A 5,606-nucleotide genomic window follows, 5' to 3' on the forward strand; every position below is an offset into this window, starting at 1 on the left:
CTTTGGGAACACTATGTATGCAGTGCCACTAAAATGCAAATACTTACTTGGAGATCAGCTAATGTTGTGCTTTCCAAAGCAGCAAGTGCTTATGTTGCTTATGTTCATTACTGCTGCATGGGAAGAACAGATGACTTGTTAATGATTCTCTGTAACTCATACTTAATATGCAAATCTTGCTCATAAACATGAAGACAGTAATACCATTGTTTACATAGCACTGATTAAATGGTAGCTCAAATAGTAATGGAAAAATAAGATTGTGAAGCAGCACATGCTTTTAACTATTTTCTATGTTAAAATATAATCAATCAAAAAAAACCCTGCCTATAAAGTGGAGGAGCACTGAATTTTTTTATGTGTATGTACATACACATGCACAAACAAAACAGGGAGTTTTTATAAATCACTCTACAGGAAGATAACAGTGATGAGCAAGACACCACTGTCACAGTGGTATTAACATTATTAATATATGCTGCACCAAAGGATGAGTACTACATACCTGGAGAGTAACACAATACTAAACCGCCGCCCATCTTTTTCAGTCCAGTTATGCTGCATCTCTGGTATCGCAGGTCTTCTCCAAGGCTGATGTGTTGCTGATGACCCTCGCTTCACTCCTGCAGCAAGGAGGAAGAAAAAGTGGAAGTAGAGCCCACTTTCTCAGACACTTATTTGCTTTGCAAGGTCCTAGGCAGCAAAGGCTAGAGGAGATGATAGACTGATGCACTTCTTTCAGCATCGCTTGCATGTCCTCATATTCTGCAAATTTACAAGCATCCTCCAGCTTCATCCATTGGAAAGCTTGGTGCTCCTTTGAGAGCTTGATTTCTGTGTTACAGTCCTTCATTTCTGCCAGCCAGTAAATGACAGCCTTCAGTTTGCCACGGACAGGATAGTGCAGTTCTTTCTTGTAACCTTCTATGAGGGTTAGCTGACTGGCCTGAAGACCAGTCTCTTCCTGCATTTCCCAGAAAGCTGTCTGCAGGTCATCCTCTCCTGGATCCACATGACCTATCAAGAATGTAAAAAAAAAAAAAGTCTCTGAGAAGGAAACTCATTTTGTTTATTCAGTTGACAACTAGGAAACATTGGGAGACAGAGATGAGAGTACACTGTAGCTGATACAGAACCAAACTGAAATTGGAGAACAGAGTTTGCTTTCCCAACACTTACATCTTTATTTGTCTCTCTCTGTTGTGGCTTTTAGGATTGTTATTTATCCCAGATCTTCTGAAACTACCAGTGGCCTGTCAGCACTAGACGTCTTTTCTTCCCAGTCCCCCTCTCCTCTTCTGGAGCACTCTGCACCTGTAATGCTCCACCTTAGATCATACTGAAGACTGAGTGCCTCATGAATGCTTTTCCTTTAATCAGTTAGAGGGGAGACTGCTCATCTGCAAGAGTCTTAGTCCTCTATCAACCTTTGCCTCCCACAGAAGCTTAAGGCTCAACTTTCTTAGTCCTGCCAACAGCCCAGAAACAATAGGACTAGACTCCAACAAATGCCTTTTAAAAGGTGGGTTTCAGTTAGGGGTATTTTTATTTCTCTCCCATATTCCCCTCTGAAACACAGCAAGCCTAAAAGCCAGTCTTTTCACCATCTGTGTAGTTCTTCTAGGACACTCCATTTGTTTTACATTGCTCAGAATGAGAGGTGCCATTACAAATAATGTATAAATATAACACATCTCCAGCTGTTTATACTTGTGTTGAGAAATGTCAGATTTATTTTTCTCATGAAAGCTCCAGACCAGAACATAAATAGAACAAGCCAAGCAAGATCTCAAAAAAGCAACACAGCAAGAGTTGGGAGGCTTCAAGGCAGGGGGGAGTCAAAGCTTTCTTTTTTGCCCCTGTTGTCACTCTATTTTCTATGTAGCTGGCTGCAAATAGCCATGATTTCACAGAATCACAGAATCACAGAATCACTAAGGTTGGAAAGGACCTTCAAGATCATCAAGTCCAACCATTAATCCAGCGCCACCATGTTCCCTAAACCATGTCTTGAAGCGCCACATCCACACATAGTTCCCAGGATCCTCCTTCCGGCTTTTCTTGTAGACAGGCATCACATTGGCAAGCCTCCAGTCTTCTGGGACCTCCCCTGTTAACCAGGACTGCTGATAAATTTCATCACAGTGATTAATCTTTATTCAGGTCCCTGCTACCCAAAGCCACCCTTTAGTACTAGAACTGGGGTATGTGGGAAGCTCATTTTGCTTTCCCAACAGGTCTCACTCACTTCTTTGTCTGTGTATCAGAAGCTTAACCACCTCTTACAACGTGACATCATCTCAAATGTAAAATACACTTCTATTTCAAACAGCAACTGTGCAGCAAACAGCATCTGATGTTGCTGAGAATCAGGGGGAAAATATTTTTACTTAAAGCCTCAGTGTATTTGATCTCAAATATCCAAGACTTCAAATGCAACATCAGATGGTGTTTGCTGCACAGTTGCTGTTTGAAATAGCCTCAGCTGTCTCCTTTTTGACAATGTCAGTATTTCCATAGCTGGGACTTTTACTAGTGGTTGAGAAACAGAATCCACTTGGCCTTGCACAGCTGGATTACCTTTACAGTACCCACAGCAAATGCCCACAGAACATCCATGAACAGTAAGCAATCACTATTTTTAATGATAATCATGATCCGTAATCACCAAATGCACAATGAGTTGAGGTAGCAATAAAATTGAAGGACTGAGATTCAGCTTCAACTCAAAGGACACCAGTGCAACCTCCTACCCTCCAGCACAGGGAAAGGCAATCACCTCACCCTGCTATTGATAACCACAAGTCTAAACTCAGTAAGTTTCCAACTTTGTGCAATACACTCTACCTACCAGGAGGAAAAAAGACTGCTGACAGCACATCACATCACAGCTTCCAGCTCCTCAAAGCTATTTGCACTAACGCAGTTCCAATATGCTGAGGAGGAAAATGAACCCCACATCCCCTTCCCATCAGTCTCAGCTAGTGCAAAGTCACAGTTGTAGGAGCGGAGATGAGGCTCATAAAGCTCATGTGGGGGGATCCAAGCAAGTACAGTTTAATCCCATAAGGATTGCAGCTGCTTAGGGAACTTTTAAAACACCATTGTACAGCTGTAGCTGTAAGTTGCCTTGGAGAGATGTAAGATGTAAGTTGCTCTTGGAGAGATGATTATAACTTCTCATTCTGGCTCCTGCCACATTAAATCTATGTCCGCATCATATACAAGTTATGTTACTGCATCACACAACCTGAGGCTGCCTTTAAAGACCACTCATACTGCAGACTATATATAATGTAATAGCTCCTTCATTTATTGTCCCCAAATCTGTACCAAGCTACTGTTAAAGGCTGCCATCATTGTGGCTTTTGTATATGGCTTTTGATCTGTAAAAACCTTAAACAGTATACGAGATGTATGCGTACGAGTCATTTCACTCCCTACTGAAATGCCTGAGAGTCATTTTAATTGCTTATCCACAATTACTGAGTTCCCAGTGAACCTTTCCACATGGGTCTCTCCTCTCACAACAATTAATCATGTCCCAGCACATGTTTTTTGGCTTTCCAGTAGACTACAAACACCCTTAGGCTTTTGGTGAAGTGGACAAAGGGGGAGGTTTGGAAAGTTTTGTTCTTTCCCTTAATAGGAGAACGTAACTGATACCGTTACAAGCTTTTTTCCAATTTGCAAATTCCTGTTTACACACTGCTCCTGTGCTATGCTTTAAGAGCACTGCATTTTACAAAACAAGAAGTAAAAACTAGCAGGAAGAAATCTCAGAGGGTAAGAAACAGCTTTTAAGATCTACAAGGAACCTGAAGTGTTTCTGTGTTGTGCTTTTCCCGGTACCAGGGCTGGAATGATGTACTACCAAATACCAGCTCTGCCACGTGTCTTTACAGACAAGGTGTTGCTATGTGTCTTGGGATACCAGGCTTGTCTTCTCATTTGGGGCCTCACTGATGAGTGAGGTGAAGATGGCCGATACGATTACTTCTCTTAGCTGTCCCTCTCATCTCTGCTGCATTAGGTTTGTGCTCTTCATCAATGATCTCCTGAACTTAAAGAAAATCCCGCATCTTACAGAAAGGCATTTTAAAGTAAATCATCACCAATTTCAGTTTACCTTCTAATGTTGCACTGCAAACTGTGACCCTTCTGATTATACATGGGTCAAACAACTGTGCATTGGCAACAGCGGTATCTGGCAGAGGGTCAGACCTAAGTGAGAAGGTAACAATTTCTCTAGCTACCTAATTTCAGTTGGCTGCACAATGCCTGCCAGAAACATCAATCATCTGAGGAGCAAGATTAGGCGAACGCCCCCCCAACCCCAATCAGTCATGCCCAATAGTTTATACAGCCACAGCTTGCAAAGAATTTTGGCCACAAAGCTCCCCACTCCGCTGCACAAAGAGCATAATCAGCAGCTACTGTCAACTGATTAACTGCCCCCCAAAGCTGGCTTTATCAGTATTCAGCCAAAGTTCAGTCTGTAATCTCACTCACTCTGGACACAAATGACCTTGAAATGTATTATCAGAACAAACATCTCCTTTGGATGGGGTCCAGTGATGGGTCCCATAGGATGTCTGAAGAAGGAGGTATTCAATACCATCAGTGACCTTTAAAGATGGTGCTGACTGCAGCCTCCTGTAGATGATCAAGCCACATGCTCTCACAGCCATGCCCCTCTGTTAACTGCATGGAGAGATGTGGAAGAACACAGAGGAACAAGCAGGAACAACATGGAGCTCAAACAGACTAGTTGTATTTAGCCAGGAAATGTATCTTAGTATGGGCTAAAAGCCATCCATCCCTTTGTAGTTACTAAACAATTATACTGCATCCTAATAACTATCTTTGAAATGTGAAAATTGAGTTCTTTCCTTTTAAAACCAGGAAGCAGGAACCTATATAAGCACTCTAAAAAAAGTTATCAAGATGCATGAAATATGACTTGCATGACATTTCTTTGCAGCTGATATATTACAAACCACATTGTAGGGAGAAAAAGAAAAAGCAAAAGGAATGCCAGTGATTCCCACTCTAAAGCTTTTGCACTGCAAAAATCCAAAGGCCCTGTGCAAAGATAATACCACAACATTACTGGAAGTGGCATACAGAAATAATTACCCAACACAGATCCCCTGTAGCAGAGAATTCCTCGAGATGCCAGTGACAGGGCTGAGAAAAAGAATACCAGGACAAAAGGACAGGCTCTCTGTTGTCTGGGCTAGACATGAGGCCGTTATACAAAACTAAAAGCTTCTTGGCATACACAATAAGCACTAATTTGATGTAAATAGCAAGGAACACACCTCTTAAGTGACAAATATCGTAATCAATAAGCTAAATAGCCAGGACAACTGGTCCTATACAGATGACAGCAATAGAAACGAGAAATCCATTTTAAAGAATATGACAATTCCCGGTTCCAGGCAAAGCTTTATATTTTGACAGAGCTGCACGTTTCAATAAATAATACATTTACACAGCACTGATTTTCCCTGGGATGCCCAGTGAGGCATCGTGACACTTCCAGTTTCCAAACTGGGAAACCACAACAGAGTCTTCCACCAGCAACCAAGCCCCAGGATGGT

At 41.9% G+C, this 5,606-nt stretch overlaps 1 pseudogene; it reads right to left on the reverse strand.

The window, feature by feature from the left end:
• Positions 1-553: 553 nt before the first annotated feature.
• Positions 554-4,691, reverse strand: LOC104626555 (annotated as a pseudogene).
• Positions 4,692-5,606: the final 915 nt, after the last annotated feature.

This window comes from Phaethon lepturus, unplaced genomic scaffold, assembly GCF_000687285.1.
Source record: "Phaethon lepturus isolate BGI_N335 unplaced genomic scaffold, ASM68728v1 scaffold21499, whole genome shotgun sequence".
Taxonomy (NCBI): Eukaryota; Metazoa; Chordata; class Aves; order Phaethontiformes; family Phaethontidae; genus Phaethon; species Phaethon lepturus.